General features: G+C 36.1%; 1 long non-coding RNA gene and 9 other non-coding genes across 10 annotated transcripts; 1 reads left to right on the top strand and 9 right to left on the bottom strand.

Moving 5' to 3' along the window:
• Window positions 1-3054: 3054 nt before the first annotated feature.
• On the top strand, window positions 3055-5368 carry LOC121419495. Its single transcript, XR_005970610.1, has 3 exons — window positions 3055-3109; window positions 3612-3791; window positions 4923-5368. It is a non-coding gene; the product is annotated as an uncharacterized LOC121419495 (long non-coding RNA).
• Window positions 5369-15137: 9769 nt separating this feature from the next.
• On the bottom strand, window positions 15138-15328 carry LOC121420911. Its single transcript, XR_005970899.1, has one exon. It is a non-coding gene; the product is annotated as a U2 spliceosomal RNA (small nuclear RNA).
• Window positions 15329-16175: 847 nt separating this feature from the next.
• On the bottom strand, window positions 16176-16366 carry LOC121420912. Its single transcript, XR_005970900.1, has one exon. It is a non-coding gene; the product is annotated as a U2 spliceosomal RNA (small nuclear RNA).
• An 850-nt stretch (window positions 16367-17216) lies between these two features.
• On the bottom strand, window positions 17217-17406 carry LOC121420915. Its single transcript, XR_005970903.1, has one exon. It is a non-coding gene; the product is annotated as a U2 spliceosomal RNA (small nuclear RNA).
• An 850-nt stretch (window positions 17407-18256) lies between these two features.
• LOC121420879 lies at window positions 18257-18448 on the bottom strand. Its single transcript, XR_005970869.1, has one exon. It is a non-coding gene; the product is annotated as a U2 spliceosomal RNA (small nuclear RNA).
• Window positions 18449-19296: 848 nt separating this feature from the next.
• LOC121420899 lies at window positions 19297-19487 on the bottom strand. The gene has a single exon (XR_005970888.1). It is a non-coding gene; the product is annotated as a U2 spliceosomal RNA (small nuclear RNA).
• Window positions 19488-20334: 847 nt separating this feature from the next.
• LOC121420878 lies at window positions 20335-20526 on the bottom strand. Its single transcript, XR_005970868.1, has one exon. It is a non-coding gene; the product is annotated as a U2 spliceosomal RNA (small nuclear RNA).
• An 853-nt stretch (window positions 20527-21379) lies between these two features.
• On the bottom strand, window positions 21380-21571 carry LOC121420877. Its single transcript, XR_005970867.1, has one exon. It is a non-coding gene; the product is annotated as a U2 spliceosomal RNA (small nuclear RNA).
• An 853-nt stretch (window positions 21572-22424) lies between these two features.
• LOC121420876 lies at window positions 22425-22616 on the bottom strand. Its single transcript, XR_005970866.1, has one exon. It is a non-coding gene; the product is annotated as a U2 spliceosomal RNA (small nuclear RNA).
• An 853-nt stretch (window positions 22617-23469) lies between these two features.
• LOC121420875 lies at window positions 23470-23661 on the bottom strand. The gene has a single exon (XR_005970865.1). It is a non-coding gene; the product is annotated as a U2 spliceosomal RNA (small nuclear RNA).
• Between the last annotated feature and the right edge of the window lie 102 nt (window positions 23662-23763).

The raw sequence follows: 23763 nt of genomic DNA, 5'->3' as shown, positions 1-23763 counted from the left end.
CATTTCATGAAGAGATTTGTCGGTGATTTTTCATTGACTGATGTTATAAGCTACTGCGAATCCTCGAATCTGATTGGCTGGGAGCAGAGTAGTGAGCGAAAATCGCTGACAAAGCTGTTTGTGTAACGCTCCCTAGGAATTCGCGGAAGCAAATAAACTCGGGTCTAGTAGTATGGAAGCCAACGGGGATCATCCAGCACCGTGGCGGGGGGCGGGCTGGGAGCTCTTGAGATGAAGTACCCCTGTGCTTCATTTTGATTATGAAGAGGATGACTTTCTCACCTCCGACAGAGAGGGAGGGAGGGACTTGATACAGGCACACCAACGAAAGTAGCTGCAAACCGGACGATATGATGCCATTGGAAATACCGTATAATAGATTATTTTGTTCGTTCTCTAGTTGGTTTTGCAGGTGTAACTAGGGCATAAAGAGTTGCCAGCAGAAAGATTGAGGTAGGAAGACTGAGAGAAAATACGTGCCAATAATTTTCACCTTATTTCATTAGGCTTATAGAGTAAACATGACTGAACTGTAAAGTTTCTGGTTGGCTTAACAGAATAATATTGACATAGAATGGGAAGCGATTATTCTGTATGCTTGTCTTTTGGGTTTTTTTTTTATTTGGAAAAAGCAAGGCGTACATAACAAAGTAAGTTATAATTGTAATTACAAGCTTTGCAATCAAAATTGTTTTCTTTCCTCTGTGACAGTTTATCTTTAAACATGAAGTATTTCTTTTGGTTCGATTTTTTACTTGTTTGATAATCATCGATTTTCAAGAAAAATCTCAAGATAACCATTTCAAGAGATTCCTGATTAAATAAGTTTTTAGATCACATAGGCCACACAAAAGTGTAAGATTATATGACAGTTGATTTTATGTAAAAACAAATATGAGCTTTAAAAAGAATAACAGTTAAGTTTTTCCAGCATGTGATGGAAGCTTGCAGATCTAATGTTTCAATTCCTACTCTGCAAATCGAGTACATTATTTCATTTGTACATCAGTCTGAAAAATGAGATTATGCAAGGTAATCAACAGACCGAAAAATGTCCATGTATGAATCTATATATAGCTATGTGGTTCTTTCTTCAAAAGAACCCCTAAACTTACATGCTTACTTCAAACGTATTATATCATACAACGAATCTCTCATAGGCAATGATATACGAAATTAGAAGTCCTACGCAATCACATGCATCAATCCTTTTATTCTTGGGAGAAATTCCCAGGAATAATTTGAAAATGAGACGAGTTCTTGGTACAAAGGATACATTTCCTCGTCAATAATTGAAAAGCTCATTTACAAACGGTGTTGAATCCATTTTCGTTACGTCAATTGATATGACTATAGAATACGTGCGTTGTCCCTATTTTTAAGGAAAATGTGATTTATCATTTATTTATACAGAACACTATGGTCTAATAACTATTAAAAAAATCATAGGCATGGGCGGTTTTGCAGTGTATTGATGGTTGACCTTCGTATAAGGAATTTTATGATGAGGCATCTTCAACATTATTTTTTTATAAATATATTGATTTTCAATATGCACTGTACATGCACGACTTTTTGTGGAAGAAGGAACGATTTTAATGATGTACAGAAAATACAAATCTGGGTGTAATAGATAGATAAACAATTCCAATTACCCAGAGACAGAATCAGACACAATTAAAGATATCAATCTGAGACAAACTGTATATTGTATTTCCCCTTGACATGAAGATTACATAGAAAACACCATTATATAATAATAATAATATGCAATTTTTTATATAGCGCTTAATACAAATGTTTCTAAGCGCTGCATACTATTACCCCGGCTTTAGCACGGCTACCCTGATCGGGCGCATCAAGCATTCAAGGAATTCCTTCCTACCGGGTACCCATTTACTACACCTGGGTCGAGAGTGGCAAATGTAGATAAACGCCTTGCCAATATTATCATATTCCATGATAATATTTATTTCGGCAACAATAAAGCTTCTCCACTATACTCGCTATAAAAAAAATCAAAAAATCGCATGCTACACTCTTAAAAAGCATTGGCCAAAGTAACTATGTAAATCGATTGGTGAATGTTCGACCTGTAGAAAAGTGTCATCATGAAACATTATCATGATAGATTTAAGCAAAGAAATTTGTTGATTTTGACCATTATGGGGTTGGACACAAATAATCTAACTATCGATTGTTCAAATAAATCCTGTTTTATAGTGTGGTGGGTAGGCCTACACTTTAGCAAAAAGATGATTGTCCAACCTAACCCCTTCATCCGTTTATATATTTATATTTCTGTTTGTCATGTCTGTCATTAGAAGAATTATCGGTTTTTGCAATACGATGGCTGGATAAATTATTGTAAAAAGTAAATAATATCTATAACATAATGGCGAGGTGACTGTATAACCTCGCAATGCCCTCGCCAGGGAATATGTTATTGATTGGCCAACGTTAACTGATCCAAGAGAGATGAAACCCAAATCATCCGCATATCTCGATGCAAGGTTGGAGAAATGAAATCTTAGAGCTAGCAGGAGAGACACATTATCTCCACATCAAGCTTTATTTTGAAAAAGCGTTCATGTATTGTCTTGTCCCTGTACACGCTCTGTTAAGATAAGGTGACTCCTTGAGTTTCCCGATCCTGAGCGAAGGATCTGAAGATGCCGGATAGTAAAAAAGGCTGCCGCATTGTATTTCGTCCTCTCCAAAACATGGACATTATTACAATATCAATAAAGGCATAAAATCAAATGAAAATAACACGGACAAATTATCCATGGATAATGCCGTCAATTAGAATACATAAAAACAATAATACAATAATTAAGTTCACAAACTTGATAAAAATCCCTTACATCACTCACTTAAACATGTCAAAATTCAAATATACATGGAATTCATTAATTCTATTATCAATTAACATTTTTATTAAGCAAAGCGGGAGAATGGTATTAAACGGTATTTTATCCAGTTTTGACAGCGCTTTTTTAGTGAATGATCAACTATTTCATAAAAATGTTCCCTTTATTTTATCTTACTGTAGATCTGCGGGCGCTCACCACGATAACAGCTCTATTATTATCCATCGTTCAATCAGGTGTGTATATATATTTATATAATATTACAGAATTCTGGATGTTATGAGGCAATTTAATTCAAACCCTAGCATATTGTATGCATTTTGGGAGATAAAAAAAGCAATTTACTCTCGACTTTCAAATCCTGAAAACGATCAATCATCCGAGAATTGTCTATAAATAACACCCTTTAACGCCTAACTATATCGATCCAACGAAATACAAGGATTACTGTTAAGGTCGTCCGTCCTTGAAAATAGCGATATATATATTATATATGTGTGTGTGTGTGTGTGTGAAGGTGGGAGTGAGGTTGCGTGTATGTGGGTGTGTGTTTGTGTGTGAATACAAGAACCACCCAATAAGTATTTTACAAACTTTTATTAAAAAGGTGAAAAAATAAAACATTCTTTGGAGCATGGAATTGTTTTTTTTTTCGAGGAAAGATAAAAATCCATCTTTTTCATCTGTTTTTCTCCTTTTTCTTCTTCTTCATGTTCCAATCCCGTTTTCTTTTATTAGTTTTCTCAAATTACTGCTACTCGTGTATGAGTATAAGAACGCACAGCAACTCTACAGCCTATAAAGTACCAAACAATATTGATGATAGCTGTGAAGATGAAACTAATTTAACAGACGTCATTGAATGCAACGGAGGGTGTATGGTTATGAATGCAACCTTTATGTACTCCTATGACTTGTGTAAGTAGTCACTGAGCTTCTTTTTTTTCTTTTTTTATTAATCATTTATCTTGATTAATTCGTTTAAAAAGGATTAAAGCAAAGAAACGTTCTTATATTCTAGGAAACAAAGTTAAAGGGCTCCCTCAATGTTGGTATACTGGTCAGAAGTTAGATAGGCCACGAGCTGCCCCCTTCAGCACCAAATTAATCACCACAAGTGGTATTTTTCCGATAATCCTATCAAACTCCTTTAGAATTGTAAACAGTTATAAATTAGCTTTAATAAATTACTGATTCCATTTTTACACACATTTTTTTTAAATCAATTATCAATAAATTAAAAGCATTTTTTATATCTCTAGTCTCTCTCTCTATTCAAAATCATAAAGCCCTGCAAATTTTTAAATCATTATATTATATTAAGTACACCTTTGGCAATCACCGACGTCAAAATGACAACAAATACGTGAAAGGGTGTATTTTTTGCTGTAAAATGGGGGTTACGAATTACAGAGATGTATATCAAATGCAAAATGTGGAAAATATGAGAACACACTCAGTTTAAAGAGTTTTAAGAGTTTGTCGGTAACCTACCCCCCCCCCCTCCTCTCTCTCTCTCTATAAATATATTTATTTTGTGTGAAATCTTAACCATTTGTTGTTACAAGGCAATCGTATTATTAACAGTTATAAAAACGTATCTTGAGGAAACCATTAAAAACAATAGTTCAATGAGCTTTAAATAGATCGTTTGATAATAAAGAAAAATGTTTAACGTATACAGTACATGTGAAGAGTTAGGGGGATAAAAGTAAAAAGGGTGCCTAAATAAAATTAACAAAATTTGTCCCCCGAAAATTATTATTATAATACCAATAATAAGTGAAAACTAAATTCAGAAATAAAGAAGTATATGAATAAAAATGGAATATATATAGATAAACGAATTAATTATAACAAATAGAACAAGTAACATGATTATCTCATATATATATATATATATATATATATATAGCTACTGAGAAATCCTTTACATTTAACAATGTTCAATTGTTCTATATTAATTCACTAAAACAATCAATCTAATTACCCCCTCCCCCTTCTTTCTCTCCCTCTCTCTCTATCTGTATGATTTTCTCATTATTTCAGATGGTGATGTGATGACACAATTCTTCGTTCGATCCTGCGGTTACGATCTCGACCGATGTCTCGACGATCAGGAGATCGACCCGTTACTCAGAGAATACGAAAAGGACATCAGCGCCGGCGTCGAAAATGGGACATTTGTCGGCTTCACAGGCTATGTCTGTTTCTGCAAAGGAACAAACTGCAATAACGGGAATTCACTTAGCCAAAACCCAGTCCCTCTCGTTGCGTTTAGTGTTTTAGTTTTAATTTGTCAATTTCTTGTATTTCTAACTTGAATGGTGATATTGACGTCAATGGGTGCTCAAACATTGTATTGAACGCTGATTAATGTCGAGTCTTAGGCGCGTATTCTTAAGTCAGGTTTAATTGAAAGTCTGGTCTAAATTAGTGGGTCAACTATGGAAAGCCAATTGTAATAGAGGTTTCTAGGAAGTGAAGTTGACAATTTTCAGCTTATTTGGCACACTAATCATTCAAAACATGTTTGAGAATATTGGTTTAAAAAGGGTTTTATTACCATTCATGCATATCATACATGTCATAAAGAACATAAGAAGCGTATAATGTAATAATCCTGTCATTTTTTCTGGCTTTTCATAATTAAATACTGACTTAGAACATAAACCTGACTTCAGAATACGGGCCTTAGTCACCCGGGCGAAATCGACACCAGTCCGAGTACGTTTAAGTCATATTAGCATCAGATTTCTTGTGCATGGAAATGGGAAATTGATCATCATTTGCTGATCCCAGACTCTGTTAAACGCATTGAAAATACCTTTAATATAGACATCTATTTGGGGGAAGCCGACTTGATGTATCAACGAGGGAGAAAAAATGTTAATATTCATGATTATTTCAAAAAGTTGAAAATTCATTAATGATTTACTTAATTGTTAACTAAAATATTGCGACGGTAATTTCGATTTTTTATTTTTCATAATTATTTGCCGATGATTCAGTCCACAGATGTATAAGGAAACCGATAAAAAATGTAAAACATGAGAACAATTTTTAGAAATGTTTATTAATTTTTAAAATTATTACTATCTTTCTTTCTCAATTATTACAATCATCATTTTTCTTACTTGTTAATTAAACTCTTTTTTTTTTCAATTTGAGCCATTTTGTTACCTCAATTTACAACCACTCTGCGATGAATGAACTGTATTAGATATTACCCTATGAGAGTTTATATTTTGCAATATGAATGATAAAAATGCATGCATGATGTTTATATCTATGTATACTATAGTCATACACTCTAAAAAATGAAGTGCTAATTCAGCTCTTAAAAAGCGTTTATAGTGACTGCACTTCGGAGTGCTGATTTTTTCTCGTTCAAATTTGAACTAGACAAAATCAGCACTACGAAGTGCAGTCACTATACACGCTCTTTAAGAGCTGAATTAGCACTTCATTTTTTAGAGTGTACAACTTTAATTGAGGTTTCAAAAAGTGTTCGATGCTAGCCAGAACACTCCAAACTATTTTCGCTTCTTTTATGTGCTGCCTGCAACAATTAACGAACTATATCCGTTAATAGATCTTGTTAACGTTAATTGGGCGCGAAAAATTAGGCCTACATGTATGCACGCGTACGTTCAATCACAAATAGCCCAAAGTAACTATGGCAACGGAAGCATTTATCGCTATGCCTGAATAATATATCAGTGTGGAAATACATACGGATGGTAGGATTTCAAGCAAGATATTGAGGTTAATAAACATGATAAAGGCGATAATGTAAAGATACAACCATGGTTCCACAAACATGTATTGAAATTCTAACCTATCATGAGTACACATCGGAAAAAAAAATTATGATCTATTTTTGTCAGTACTTGACTCAAAGTTTGTGAATCTTTATCATGTTCCTTATGATGATATACATAATTGTATATATGTTACTGTTAATCGTGATGTAAGCGTATACATCCTTTCCATTATATTTTGTGATGTGAATAATGGAAGGAATAGTAGATGAATTATATTCTATCCGAGCGAGAATATATCGTGAGACTACATGATCAACATAATGTTGCATTGTGGAAAAAGAACTGGGGCGGTCTGAAAAGTTCAGAAATAAATATTTTGCATAATAATTCAAGACGCAAGTCTAATACGAATAATATATCGATTTATTGGGCGACAAATTGAATTTGGTTCCCAAGGTTTTATAGACTCTGAAATCCATTATAACGGTTCAGAAAGGAATTTTATATTGACGTCATGGCGCTATTTAAAGTAGGAAGTGTGTTTTAGTAGTTGATTTCCACATATACATTTTTTTACATTGATATTACCTAAATATTTTGTAAGAATGACAGAAACAGTTTTAAAATAAATCATTTGAATCATATTTGAGGATATTCCATTTCCCTGTATTTTCTGATTATTGTAAGATGGTTATGAAAATCTTTTCGATCGGGTTTGCCATTCCTAAGCGTATATTTGGCATGCATGGTAGATGTCGATATTATTTTGTGTCTGAGTTCTTAGAATTCAGAAGCTTTAAAATAATGATCTTTACTTTATCTACTTGACTAGATATCGTTGAAGATGATTATGTTTACTTAATAATCTTATTATATCGACATATTAAAGTCATTCCTAAATGTGTACTTGGCATGTATGGTAGGTGAGTGGTTATGTTGATATTGAGTCAGAGTTCTTATCATTCAAAAGCTTTGATATAATGATCACTTCTTCATCTACTCGACTTAATAACCCTATTGTGTCTACATCAGCTTAACGTATTTTACCAAGACGACTTGATAAAAGTTATTTATCGACATGGCGAGGAGGGATAATGTCGAAAATAATGACGACATTTATTTTAATTGGAGACGACTTGCCCATCATGTATCTGGCCATAATGATATATAATCTGCCATAAGTCTGCTCGGCAGTTTAACTACTTTGGCCACGACGGTATGTAACTTTTAAGTCGACTTAGTAACTTTTCCCATCATATCGATATCAAAAGCAATTTAGTCGGCATGGCAAGAAAAATTATCTCGTCATCTCGACATGTAGATTGCGCTTTAAAGGACAAGTCCCCCCAAAAGTTGATTCGAATAAAAAGAGAAAAATCAAATAAGCACAACACTAAGAATTTCATCAAAATCAGATGTAAAATAAGAACTGCATGACATTCTAAAGTTTTGCTTGATTTCACAAAATAGTTATATGCACATCCTGGTCAGTATGCAAAATGAGGGGACTGATGACATCATCCACTCACTATTTTCTTTGTATTTTATTATATGAAATATTCTAATTTTCTCCTCATTCTCCTGTGAAAGAAAGTTTGGTTTATCCCTGAACATGTGGAATTTCCAATGTTTTAACATTTTATGGTTCAGTAAAGTTGATCCTTACTGTCAGATCAGTAAAAATGAAATACTATGTAATTCAAATGCTAAACAACAATAGAAATAATGAGTGATGGACATCATTGACTCTCTCATTTGCATTGTCACTGTCAACTGTTTCGTGAACAATTAGCGAAACTTTATAATGTCATAACTTTCTTATTTTACATCCGATTTTGATGAAACTTTCAGCGTAATTTTGGTTTGATATTTTTCTTTAGATTCAAATAATTTTTTTCTGGTGTGGTCTTGATCTTTACTGCTTATCGCCAATGGAGAGTGATCAATTGCTTTACTTCGCCACTCACTGAACGGGGCATGCGCACCATTGAGATGTGACGTAAGATTTCCTTGTGTATTATTTGTTTCTTAATAAGATTTAGATTAGAAATATTTTTTTTAATCATTTTTAATTTGAAAACCATTGCATTTTAATCATAACAATCATTTGTTATCATATTGAACACCTTGTATACCTTCTCCCCCACACAACAAACTTGAACATAAGCCATAAAATTTGTTCACATATAATATTTATTGTACATGTATTATAATTTTGTATGTAAAGTAATAATGGATTACCATACATGTATTGTACAAAAGATAGCTTTATACACGTCATTGTAAATGGTATTTGTGAATTTAATGTTTTATGTATTTACCAATTTCTTTTACATAATAAATTGTTTTATAGCAAACTGTTCAGCTAGCTGCCTTCTTGGTATTTTTCTTCGGTTGTCTGAGTCCAAATTCAGAAAAAAAATAAAAGGCAAAGTGAATAGGGTATAATTCAAAGCACAAAATACATTTCTTTTTATATGTTTACATTTATCATTAGCAGTTTTATTAGAATACAGATATCCCAAATTTAAAACTTCGTCATTTTTAGATGTAACAAAACATTTTCGTCTCTCTTTTCCCTCCTTTCTTTGTCTCTGATAAAAGTGATAGCATTCACTTAAGCCATTGCATTTCTATTTTCAAATTCATTTTCCTTTTTTTCTTTAACAAATCTTTATTTATAAAAATCTGATTTATTCTACATGGATTTAAAGAATTGTATTCATAACTCCCCCCTTCCCCCTCCTCTCTCTCTCTCTCGTGACTTCTTTTCCTTCTTTTGTGGGTTACTTCGAGGTAAAGTCCTTCCTTAGGTCATATTGGTTTTGATAAAATCCTAACAAATACACCAGAGAGAGAGAGAGCGCACGGGAAGGTTTCGGGTGAGTACAACCGGGAATAACAGATACATATATATTTTAATTATCTAACGGTGTGACGTCATATTATGTCGGCTGCTCCATGTATACTCCATTAAGAGCCATTTTGTCAATTTTTTTCAACCAGAGTAGAATAAATTCCATGTCTATTTGTCAGTTGTGGGCAAAGATAGAATCTGATTTTTAAAAATAATTCCTCTGTTACGCTCTCAATCTTAATTTTTCAAACCAAAATAAATTTAGATATTTGTGTATTGATTTAAGAGAATACTTGAATGTTTGTTCGGGTTTTTGTACAACGTTCATAAAACCATTTCGGATTATTCTAGCAAACAATCAAGTCTATTCCATTTATTGGTAAAAAGTAATAAATAAATAGAAATAATGAATGTTTTATGATTCGATTCTGTACATTTTTTAAAGTATATCATAGTCCATTGCTTAAGCGGTCCCATAAGCCAGTCATAAACAAATCCAAAAATGTTATCGATATCCATTTCATAATACAAAAAGAGAAAAAGGATATAATAGGCCCTTCAATATTTTGCTAAATATCTATCATTTGATATGCACTTTAAGAAATGTATTTTTTTCGAGGCTTAGCTCCTTCCAAAAACAGAGCAGAGAGAAAGTGCGCATGAAGCAAGAACGATCCACAAATACTGCGACGACAGTCGAGTTGAGATGGCGCTATTGCACAAATCTTTATTACAGTTGCAATCCTTGCCTTTGCTGAAGTCGATGGTTGCGTACTTCGCTTGTAAGATGATGTTGAGAGCAGAGTGGCGGTTGAGGCTCTCCTGGTTTATTGATGGCAGCGCCGGTTGAGACTGGTACCGCAATCCCGGTAGTTAATAAAAACTGTCTCGTTTATGCCTTTGGAACAGGAGGAAAAGAGAGAGAGAGAGAAAGAGACAGATAAAAATGGAGGTAATCATCGAAGGGTCAATCAATATCTTATGCAACATGAAAGTCCAATATTATTTTTTTTTCAAGAAATGTAGAAAGAAAGGTTGAGTAAGGACGTTTTAAATTACCATCGATTCGAGGAGATGACGAGATACATAATTCTTGCAAAGTTAACTTGTAAAAGGTTGTATGCTAAAATGGCGCGATACGTGGTAGACGTATATTTCGCCGTGCCAATATAATGATCTTTTATAAGTACTTTTGGCAGGATACAAATTGCATATTAATTACAACAACAAAAATAATAATAACAATGATAATGATGATAATGATAATAATAATAACATTAAAAATGATAACAATAATTCTCAATTCTTCTTTATTCCATTTCCATTCAAAGCATTATACAAAATAATGTAAAGTAATACAAATCAAGTACAATTTTACAGAAGGGCATTCTTACTTCGTAAAACTAATAAACAAAAAAAAACAGTCTTATATAGAGTATAAATGGAAATGAGGGGGGGGGTCACCTAAAAAAGATAAGCTTGTAAAGTGTGGATCCCCTTGGAAATGAAGAAAATATAGTCGACTTATTCTCATATGCGTACATTATATTACACGAAAGAAAAAGAGAAGAACAAAAGAAATCATATTGATGCAAACATAATTATTGAACAAATGCCAAGCTTTTCACACAAAGAGATCTTCGTTGTAAAGGACATGTTGCGCAAGACAGAAGAAAAAACACAGAAAGAGAGAGGGGATGACAAGACGTAGAAGACAAGACAAAACAAGAGACAGGACAGTACAAGACAAGATAACTGTTTTTTTTAAAGGAGGAAAACTAAGAATGGGAAAGGGAAAGGGATATAATAATGATAATGATAATAATAACAATAATAATGATAAAAATACTAATAATAACAACAATAATGACAATAATAATAATTTTAAAAAATATGATAACAGTTAGACTTAAAGCGCTAATTTCCAGAGGATACAAAGCGCTGCTGATGGCGTAAGAAAAGTTAAGGTTTATGGTCATGTGAGTGTGTTTTGAGATGCCTTTTGAAGAGGTCAAGAGAAGGGAGGTTTCGGAGAGATGGAGGAGTTTGTTCCAAAGATGGGGGGCAAGAGATTGAAAGGAGTTGAAACCGGCCTGTTTTCTGCTGGAATTAGGAATGACATAGGCTTAATAGGAAAGAGCAGCTGCAGAACGAAGAGAGTATGTAGATCTTTGTTGCTGAAATAATGAAGAAATGTAAGAAAGAAGTATAGTTTACCGAGATTTATAGGTTTAGTATTCGATAATGTATTCTATCAGAAACAGGTATCAAATAAAGTTCATTTAGAATAGTGGTAGGATTACACCATTTTGTTTTGACAGAGTTAGCGTGCACATTAGGCGTTGAAGTAAGAAGATTAGGAGAAGAAAGAATGCAAAAAATGGAAATGCATAAATATTTATATGTATAATTATATCCTCAATTTGGTAATTGATTCCTGAATTTTATATTGATTGTAATAGATTCAATGAATTGATATTTTTCAAGTGGATAATTTTTGGCACATACCAATTATCTTATACAAAATGTCATTAACAATCCATTTGGCAACTGAATCAATTCATAATAATGATATTTCGGCTTTGTATTATTGATATATTGTAACGGAATACATAACGGATTTATTGTACTGGCTTTTATTAATAAGCAATTTTCATTAAGTGATATTGTGGGACATGAAAATTATCTATTCACAATATCATTATCAATACGGTCTTAATTGAAAAAAATATTATTAAAAAATTAAAAGATTCAATTTATTCAACCTTTTTTTTTTATTCATGACTGTGATCCTTTAGCGACTCACCAATTGTCTCAATATTTAACGAAATTACTGGATGTCTTCTAGCATCTTTTTATCATTTTCCATTTTCTGACATGTAGGTGTTATTTACAATTCATTGTTACTTTAAAGACAAATTACTGTAATAATTCATTAACTACCCTCCATCATTCAGTTAAAAAGTATAGCTCATATTTTGGGTTTTTTTTCCTACAATCTCATCTGCTCTATTACATGTTTTATTGTCAAAATGTATTTTCTTTTTATGAACCTTTGTAGGCAAATACATTTAGATGTTGGATGCACTTTTTATATTGTTATATTTTCAAAATATAAATAAAACGTAATATAAAAGGGTCTTGGGTCAGGTGAAACAGCACAGTTACTGGAAAAAAAACCCGTAAATTTTGAAAATTAAACGAAATTCCCGTTCATTCCGTGAAAAGTTTTCCACCATGAAAATTTCTTGGCAACCTTGGGCAGGAAGGTGACGAAGGGGGGGGGGTGAAATTTATGATATAATTCAATTCAATTCAAATTTATTGAAATAATCACAAACATGTTGGATTGTTCTCAAAATTATACAATGAAACACAAACAGAAACAAATTAATTAAATGATATACATAATAAACATACATATTAAAATAAATATGAACTTGTTGGCAATTTAAATTTAGTTGCATTACTCATGATTCTTTCGCTAACTATGAAATAACTGATGACAAACAATACGAGGTGCGATCTTACCCCTTTGGTGGTATAAACTGCACTGAGCTCAAGTTCGGCACACCCACCAAATGCGTTACAGTTGACCGTACCGCATTCGCTCAAGTCCTCCGATCCTCATGGTATTAACCCTGGATTAGACACGAGTAACACAGCTGACATGATCCTGGTGAATGGAGAATCAGTGTAAATAGAATTAATGAATCAGAATGTATGTTGAAACAGGCTTTATGCTATATAACGCCAGATAGGCATTTAGGCTAAACAATAGCGGATCCAGGATTTCCAATAGAAAAAAAATGACAAGCAAGCGAAAAAAGATCTTCAGTTTCAAGGGGGGGGGCACAACTCGGATTAACGGCATTTTATATTATAAATTTTGATTGTGACTCTCAAAAGGAGGGACGGACCAGCTTGCCTTCCCCCGCCCCCCCCCCGTGGCCTACTTATCAGTTTAAAACCAATATTTGGTCATTCTTTAATTGGTGTTGTTTTCAACCATTCTCTGGTGTTATTCCATATTAGACTGGTGTTAAAATAAAACACTGGTATTTTGCAGTGTGGACCTTTAGGCAACATGGGGGAAGTTCTAAAGGATGCACATTTTGTCCAGAGTTCAATCAATGATAACGACTTTAGGATGGTGACGTTAAAATATCATGAACAGCCCTAGTGCTTTGACCATGCCACTCACCCCAGCCCCCCCCCCCCCCCCTCTTCTCGCCCTGCTCGAAAGAATACAGTTCCACATAGGGCATGTGACACAGAGGGTACACAAAGTGGAACTATGTGAAAATATCATTCACACGATTAAAATGCTAAGAATTGGACAATGCAAAGATACTTCACTTTGTGGTCACTTTCTGACATGAAATATTCCCCCCCCCCCAAGTATTCCCCTTATCTTATTATTCGTCTTGTTTATCCCCCCCCCCATCTTTTTTTTGTTCTTGCCGCTAAGCAAAATCAGAGCGCACGCCCCTTCGACACTCCCCCCCCCCCCCACCCCCTCTAACCATCGCCTGTGTTCGTGATATGACATAATACAGTTTTAGTCAAAGCTGAAACTGCCCGACTAACTGTAGATATTAAACATTCAACAAAAGTATTGGCAGACAGATATAATGCTTCCGAAGGATCGGTAGCCCAACATTCATCATACAACCACATCACCCTTACTGCCTTATAGCTGTATATGTTACAATACTGGCAGACATGCAACACGAAAATGTATACGTGGGAATGTATTGTAAATTCAGGATGAATCTAGATCCATCGAATTCGAGGCAGTTTATAATGGCGTGTTGAAAAACTTCCCACAAACCTAAGCTTAAAGTTGACCTGAATGAATGAAAATTATATCGTCAAAGTGGTCTGTAAACACACAAACAGGACAGCGAACAAAATAAACAGCATTTAGGTCTAACGAACAAAACATGGCGGAGCTTCAGCCTTCACTGCTGCAATCACTAATTGCATGCTGTGGAGATTACGAACGTATGTACACGTACACGTATACATACACAAACTCGTTTGAACGGGGGTCTGATGGGTGCCGAATTACAGTTCAATAGTAAGATATTCATTCGACCCAACCCATTCCAAAGATTTTTAAATTTGATACAGCTGATTGACCAAAGGGTATGCATTCGATTCACCGTCCAACAGTGATTCCAGAAAGGACAATCACAGAACCTCCTTCGTCCAAATTGCTAAGAAATATCGCTTAACTTTTAAGAACTATTTGACTGGCGAAAGAGTGCCCGCCTCTACTGAAAAAGTCGGTCGTTTGCGGGAAGTCCCCTGAAAATTGAGAAAAATCACCGGTGGAATCGATTACAAGCGCGAGAAGCACACGACTTTCTCAGTACAAATAGAAACAGTGAAACAGGTAGTGGATAATGATTTGTTTAATGATTTATTCAATTTCTTTTCGAGAAAGACAAATGGCTGATGCTTGAATATAACGTTGAATGTAATGTTCAAATTACAATGAAACAAAGAGCCTCGACACCACCCCCCCCCCATAAAAAAAGAAAGAAATACGAACGAAAAATAAGGCAAGAGAATACAGCGTAATTCAGGTGAAACAAAAGTAACATTCTTTCTTTGGTATTTTATTAACCCCTTGAGGGGTGGGCCGATCCCGGAGGTACTGCAATACCGGGCCACCCGTGGCCAGGACGGAGCAAGCCCCTATTCCATGGCCTAAGTTCAAAAATCAGTTTAATATACAAGCGACGCGGTGAGTCGCGTTTCAGATATTAAGCTGAAAAGAACAGATACTACACATGATCTTAGCCAAAAGGCCGAGAAGCGATACCGAGTTGACGTTTTCTGAAACATGTATACTTTAAATTCTAATAAAGAAAAACAGTGAGGCATTTCAAAGAGTTTAACCTTATAACAACCTCAATATCTTTTAAAAGGACGATAGTTATCGGACGAAGATATTAACACATTCCGGCGAGCTATTGTCCCTAACAAACCTGGGCAAAATCAATGACCAACCGTTCTTATAGAAATGATATCAAGCTTCAAAAGTTAAAAAGTATCCCTTTGGCAAGGCCTTCTGGACGACGTACATTGTCAACCAGGTACAGGGTAGATACGGGGAAATGACAATTTCATTCATTCATTCCAAAGATTTTTAAATTTGATACAGCTGATTGACCAAAGGGTATGCATTCGATTCACCGTCCAACAGTGATTCCAGAAAGGACAATCACAGAACCTCCTTCGTCCAAATTGCTAAGAAATATCGCTTAACTTTTAAGAACTATTTGACTGGCGAAAGAGTGCCCCGCCTCTACTGAAACAGTCGGTCGTTTACGGGAAGTCCCCTGAAAATTGAGAAAAATCACCGTGGAATCGATTACAAGCACGAGAAGCACACGACTTTCTCAGTACAAATAGAAACAGTGAAACAGGTAGTGGATAATGATTTGTTTAATGATTTATTCAATTTCTTTTCGAGAAAGACAAATGGCTGATGCTTGAATATAACGTTGAATGTAATGTTCAAATTACAATGAAACAAAGAGCCTCGACACCCCCCCCCCCCCATAAAAAAAGAAGAAATACGAACGAAAAATAAGGCAAGAGAATACAGCGTAATTCAGGTGAAACAAAAGTAACATTCTTTCTTTGGTATTTTATTAACCCCTTGAGGGGTGGGCCGATCCCGGAGGTACTGCAATACCCGGCCAACCCGTGCCAGGACGGAGCAAGCCCCTATTCCATGGCCTAAGTTCAAAAATCAGTTTAATATACAAGCGACTCGGTGAGTCGCGTTTCAGATATTAAGCTGAAAAGAACAGATACTACACATGATCTTAGCCAAAAGGCCGAGAAGCGATACCGAGTTGACGTTTTCTGAAACATGTATACTTTAAATTTTAATAAAGAAAAACAGTGAGGCATTTCAAAGAGTTTAACCTTATAACAACCTCAATATCTTTTAAAAGACGATAGTTATCGGACGAAGATATTAACACATTCCGGCGAGCTATTGTCTCTAACAAACCTGGGCAAAAACAATGACCAACCGTTTCTTTATAGAAATGATATCAAGCATCAAATGTTAAAAAGTATCTCTTTGGCAAGGCCTTTCTGGACGACGTACATTGTCAACCAGGTACAGGTAGATACGGGGTAAATGACAATTTCATTCATTCATTCCAAAGATTTTTAAATTTGATACAGCTGATTGACCAAAGGGTATGCATTCGATTCACCGTCCAACAGTGATTCCAGAAAGGACAATCACAGAACCTCCTTCGTCCAAATTGCTAAGAAATATCGCTTAACTTTTAAGAACTATTTGACTGCGAAAGAGTGCCCGCCTCTACTGAAACAGTCGGTCGTTTACGGGAAGTCCCCTGAAAATTGAGAAAAATCACCGGTGGAATCGATTACAAGCGCGAGAAGCACACGACTTTCTCAGTACAAATAGAAACAGTGAAACAGGTAGTGGATAATGATTTGTTTAATGATTTATTCAATTTCTTTTCGAGAAAGACAAATGGCTGATGCTTGAATATAACGTTGAATGTAATGTTCAAATTACAATGAAACAAAGAGCCTCGACACCACCCCCCCCCCCATAAAAAAAGAAAGAAATACGAACGAAAAATAAGGCAAGAGAATACAGCGTAATTCAGGTGAAACAAAAGTAACATTCTTTCTTTGGTATTTTATTAACCCCTTGAGGGGGGGGCCGATCCCGAGGTACTGCAATACCGGCCAACCCGTGGCCAGGACGGAGCAAGCCCCTATTCCATGGCCTAAGTTCAAAAATCAGTTTAATATACAAGCGACTCGGTGAGTCGCGTTTCAGATATTAAGCTGAAAAGAACAGATACTACACATGATCTTAGCCAAAAGGCCGAGAAGCGATACCGAGTTGACGTTTTCTGAAACATGTATACTTTAAATTTTAATAAAGAAAAACAGTGAGGCATTTCAAAGAGTTTAACCTTATAACAACCTCAATATCTTTTAAAAGGACGATAGTTATCGGACGAAGATATTAACACATTCCGGCGAGCTATTGTCTCTAACAAACCTGGGCAAAAACAATGACCAACCGTTCTTTATAGAAATGATATCAAGCTTCAAAAGTTAAAAAGTATCCCTTTGGCAAGGCCTTCTGGACGACGTACATTGTCAACCAGGTACAGGGTAGATACGGTAAATGACAATTTCATTCATTCATTCCAAAGATTTTTAAATTTGATACAGCTGATTGACCAAAGGGTATGCATTCGATTCACCGTCCAACAGTGATTCCAGAAAGGACAATCACAGAACCTCCTTCGTCCAAATTGCTAAGAAATATCGCTTAACTTTTAAGAACTATTTGACTGGCGAAAGAGTGCCCGCCTCTACTGAAACAGTCGTCGTTTACGGGAAGTCCCCTGAAAATTGAGAAAAATCACCGGTGGAATCGATTACAAGCGCGAGAAGCACACGACTTTCTCAGTACAAATAGAAACAGTGAAACAGGTAGTGGATAATGATTTGTTTAATGATTTATTCAATTTCTTTTCGAGAAAGACAAATGGCTGATGCTTGAATATAACGTTGAATGTAATGTTCAAATTACAATGAAACAAAGAGCCTCGACCCCCCCCCCCCCCCCCCCATAAAAAAGAAAGAAATACGAACGAAAAATAAGGCAAGAGAATACAGCGTAATTCAGGTGAAACAAAAGTAACATTCTTTCTTTGGTATTTTATTAACCCCTTGAGGGGTGGGCCGATCCCGGAGGTACTGCAATACCGGGCCAACCCGTGGCCAGGACGGAGCAAGCCCCTATTCCATGGCCTAAGTTCAAAAATCAGTTTAATATACAAGCGACTCGGTGAGTCGCGTTTCAGATATTAAGCTGAAAAGAACAGATACTACACATGATCTTAGCCAAAAGGCCGAGAAGCGATACCGAGTTGACGTTTTCTGAAACATGTATACTTTAAATTTCAATAAAAGAAAAACAGTGAGGCATTTCAAAGAGTTTAACCTTATAACAACCTCAATATCTTTTAAAAGGACGATAGTTATCGGACGAAGATATTAACACATTCCGGCGAGCTATTGTCTCTAACAAACCTGGGCAAAAACAATGACCAACCGTTCTTTATAGAAATGATATCAAGCATCAAAAGTTAAAAAGTATCTCTTTGGCAAGGCCTTTCTGGACGACGTACATTGTCAACCAGGTACAGGGTAGATACGGGGTAAATGACAATTTCATTCATTCATTCCAAAGATTTTTAAATTTGATACAGCTGATTGACCAAAGGGTATGCATTCGATTCACCGTCCAACAGTGATTCCAGAAAGGACAATCACAGAACCTCCTTCGTCCAAATCGCTAAAAATATCACTTAACTTTTAAGAACTATTTGACTGGCGAAAGAGTGCCCGCCTCTACTGAAAAAGTCGGTCGTTTGCGGGAAGTCCCCTGAAAATTGAGAAAAATCACCGGTGGAATCGATTACAAGCGCGAGAAGCACACGACTTTCTCAGTACAAATAGAAACAGTGAAACAGGTAGTGGATAATGATTTGTTTAATGATTTATTCAATTTCTTTTCGAGAAAGACAAATGGCTGATGCTTGAATATAACGTTGAATGTAATGTTCAAATTACAATGAAACAAAGAGCCTCGACACCACCCCCCCCCCCATAAAAAAGAAAGAATACGAACGAAAAATAAGGCAAGAGAATACAGCGTAATTCAGGTGAACAAAAGTAACATTCTTTCTTTGGTATTTTATTAACCCCTTGAGGGTGGGCCGATCCCGGAGGTACTGCAATACCGGGCCAACCCGTGGCCAGGACGGAGCAAGCCCCTTTCCATGGCCTAAGTTCAAAAATCAGTTTAATATACAAGCGACTCGGTGAGTCGCGTTTCAGATATTAAGCTGAAAAGAACAGATACTACACATGATCTTAGCCAAAAGGCCGAGAAGCGATACCGGTTTGCCGTTTTCTGAAACATGTATACTTTAAATTTTAATAAAGAAAAACAGTGAGGCATTTCAAAGAGTTTAACCTTATAACAACCTCAATATCTTTTAAAAGGACGATAGTTATCGGACGAAGATATTAACACATTCCGGCGAGCTATTGTCTCTAACAAACCTGGGCAAAAACAATGACCAACCGTTCTTTATAGAAATGATATCAAGCATCAAAAGTTAAAAAGTATCTCTTTGGCAAGGCCTTTCTGGACGACGTACATTGTCAACCAGGTACAGGGTAGATACGGGGTAAATGACAATTTCATTCATTCATTCCAAAGATTTTTAAATTTGATACAGCTGATTGACCAAAGGGTATGCATTCGATTCACCGTCCAACAGTGATTCCAGAAAGGACAATCACAGAACCTCCTTCGTCCAAATTGCTAAGAAATATCGCTTAACTTTAAGAACTATTTGACTGGCGAAAGAGTGCCCGCCTCTACTGAAAAAGTCGGTCGTTTACGGAAGTCCCCTGAAAATTGAGAAAAATCACCGGTGGAATCGATTACAAGCGCGAGAAGCACACGACTTTCTCAGTACAAATAGAAACAGTGAAACAGGTAGTGGATAATGATTTGTTTAATGATTTATTCAATTTCTTTCGAGAAAGACAAATGGCTGATGCTTGAATATAACGTTGAATGTAATGTTCAAATTACAATGAAACAAAGAGCCTCGACACCACCCCCCCCCCATAAAAAAGAAAGAAATACGAACGAAAAATAAGGCAAGAGAATACAGCGTAATTCAGGTGAAACAAAAGTAACATTCTTTCTTTGGTATTTTATTAACCCCTTGAGGGGTGGGCCGATCCCGGAGGTACTGCAATACCGGGCCAACCCGTGGCCAGGACGGAGCAAGCCCCTATTCCATGGCCTAAGTTCAAAAATCAGTTTAATATACAAGCGACTCGGTGAGTCGCGTTTCAGATATTAAGCTGAAAAGAACAGATACTACACATGATCTTAGCCAAAAGGCCGAGAAGCGATACCGAGTTGACGTTTTCTGAAACATGTATACTTTAAATTTTAATAAAGAAAAACAGTGAGGCATTTCAAAGAGTTTAACCTTATAACAACCTCAATATCTTTTAAAAGGACGATAGTTATCGGACGAAGATATTAACACATTCCGGCGAGCTATTGTCTCTAACAAACCTGGGCAAAAACAATGACCAACCGTTCTTTATAGAAATGATATCAAGCATCAAAAGTTAAAAAGTATCCCTTTGGCAAGGCCTTCTGGACGACGTACATTGTCAACCAGGTACAGGGTAGATACGGGGTAAATGACAATTTCATTCATTCATTCCAAAGATTTTTAAATTTGATACAGCTGATTGACCAAAGGGTATGCATTCGATTCACCGTCCAACAGTGATTCCAGAAAGGACAATCACAGAACCTCCTTCGTCCAAATTGCTAAGAAATATCGCTTAACTTTTAAGAACTATTTGACTGGCGAAAGAGTGCCCGCCTCTACTGAAAAAGTCGGTCGTTTGCGGGAAGTCCCCTGAAAATTGAGAAAAATCACCGGTGGAATCGATTACAAGCGCGAGAAGCACACGACTTTCTCAGTACAAATAGAAACAGTGAAACAGGTAGTGGATAATGATTTGTTTAATGATTTATTCAATTTCTTTCGAGAAAGACAAATGGCTGATGCTTGAATATAACGTTGAATGTAATGTTCAAATTACAATGAAACAAAGAGCCTCGACCCCACCCCCCCCCCCCCCATAAAAAAAGAAAGAAATACGAACGAAAAATAAGGCAAGAGAATACAGCGTAATTCAGGTGAAACAAAAGTAACATTCTTTCTTTGGTATTTTATTAACCCCTTGAGGGGTGGGCCGATCCCGGAGGTACTGCAATACCGGGCCAACCCGTGGCCAGGACGGAGCAAGCCCCTATTCCATGGCCTAAGTTCAAAAATCAGTTTAATATACAAGCGACTCGGTGAGTCGCGTTTCAGATATTAAGCTGAAAAGAACAGATACTACACATGATCTTAGCCAAAAGGCCGAGAAGCGATACCGAGTTGACGTTTTCTGAAACATGTATACTTTAAATTTTAATAAAGAAAAACAGTGAGGCATTTCAAAGAGTTTAACCTTATAACAACCTCAATATCTTTTAAAAGGACGATAGTTATCGGACGAAGATATTAACACATTCCGGCGAGCTATTGTCTCTAACAAACCTGGGCAAAAACAATGACCAACCGTTCTTTATAGAAATGATATCAAGCATCAAAAGTTAAAAAGTATCTCTTTGGCAAGGCCTTTCTGGACGACGTACATTGTCAACCAGGTACAGGGTAGATACGGGGTAAATGACAATTTCATTCATTCATTCCAAAGATTTTTAAATTTGATACAGCTGATTGACCAAAGGGTATGCATTCGATTCACCGTCCAACAGTGATTCCAGAAAGGACAATCACAGAACCTCCTTCGTCCAAATTGCTAAGAAATATCGCTTAACTTTTAAGAACTATTTGACTGGCGAAAGAGTGCCCGCCTCTACTGAAAAAGTCGGTCGTTTGCGGGAAGTCCCCTGAAAATTGAGAAAAATCACCGGTGGAATCGATTACAAGCGCGAGAAGCACACGACTTTCTCAGTACAAATAGAAACAGTGAAACAGGTAGTGGATAATGATTTGTTTAATGATTTATTCAATTTCTTTTCGAGAAAGACAAATGGCTGATGCTTGAATATAACGTTGAATGTAATGTTCAAATTACAATGAAACAAAGAGCCTCGACCCCACCCCCCCCCCCCATAAAAAAAGAAAGAAATACGAACGAAAAATAAGGCAAGAGAATACAGCGTAATTCAGGTGAAACAAAAGTAACATTCTTTCTTTGGTATTTTATTAACCCCTTGAGGGGTGGGCCGATCCCGGAGGTACTGCAATACCGGGCCAACCCGTGGCCAGGACGGAGCAAGCCCCTATTCCATGGCCTAAGTTCAAAAATCAGTTTAATATACAAGCGACTCGGTGAGTCGCGTTTCAGATATTAAGCTGAAAAGAACAGATACTACACATGATCTTAGCCAAAAGGCCGAGAAGCGATACCGAGTTGACGTTTTCTGAAACATGTATACTTTAAATTTTAATAAAGAAAAACAGTGAGGCATTTCAAAGAGTTTAACCTTATAACAACCTCAATATCTTTTAAAAGGACGATAGTTATCGGACGAAGATATTAACACATTCCGGCGAGCTATTGTCTCTAACAAACCTGGGCAAAAACAATGACCAACCGTTCTTTATAGAAATGATATCAAGCTTCAAAAGTTAAAAAGTATCCCTTTGGCAAGGCCTTTCTGGACGACGTACATTGTCAACCAGGTACAGGGTAGATACGGGGTAAATGACAATTTCATTCATTCATTCCAAAGATTTTTAAATTTGATACAGCTGATTGACCAAAGGGTATGCATTCGATTCACCGTCCAACAGTGATTCCAGAAAGGACAATCACAGAACCTCCTTCGTCCAAATTGCTAAGAAATATCGCTTAACTTTTAAGAACTATTTGACTGGCGAAAGAGTGCCCGCCTCTACTGAAAAAGTCGGTCGTTTGCGGGAAGTCCCCTGAAAATTGAGAAAAATCACCGGTGGAATCGATTACAAGCGCGAGAAGCACACGACTTTCTCAGTACAAATAGAAACAGTGAAACAGGGAGTGGATAATGATTTGTTTAATGATTTATTCAATTTCTTTTCGAGAAAGACAAATGGCTGATGCTTGAATATAACGTTGAATGTAATGTTCAAATTACAATGAAACAAAGAGCCTCGACACCCCCCCCCCCCCCCCATAAAAAAAAAAGAAATACGAACGAAAAATAAGGCAAGAGAATACAGCGTAATTCAGGTGAAACAAAAGTAACATTCTTTCTTTGGTATTTTATTAACCCCTTGAGGGGTGGGCCGATCCCGGAGGTACTGCAATACCGGGCCAACCCGTGGCCAGGACGGAGCAAGCCCCTATTCCATGGCCTAAGTTCAAAAATCAGTTTAATATACAAGCGACTCGGTGAGTCGCGTTTCAGATATTAAGCTGAAAAGAACAGATACTACACATGATCTTAGCCAAAAGGCCGAGAAGCGATACCGAGTTGACGTTTTCTGAAACATGTATACTTTAAATTTCAATAAAGAAAAACAGTGAGGCATTTCAAAGAGTTTAACCTTATAACAACCTCAATATCTTT

The sequence above is a fragment of the Lytechinus variegatus genome, chromosome 8, assembly GCF_018143015.1.
Source record: "Lytechinus variegatus isolate NC3 chromosome 8, Lvar_3.0, whole genome shotgun sequence".
In the NCBI taxonomy this organism is placed as follows: Eukaryota; Metazoa; Echinodermata; class Echinoidea; order Temnopleuroida; family Toxopneustidae; genus Lytechinus; species Lytechinus variegatus.
Note: the sequence above shows the minus strand (reverse complement) of the source record. Positions and strands in the feature narration are given on the sequence as shown.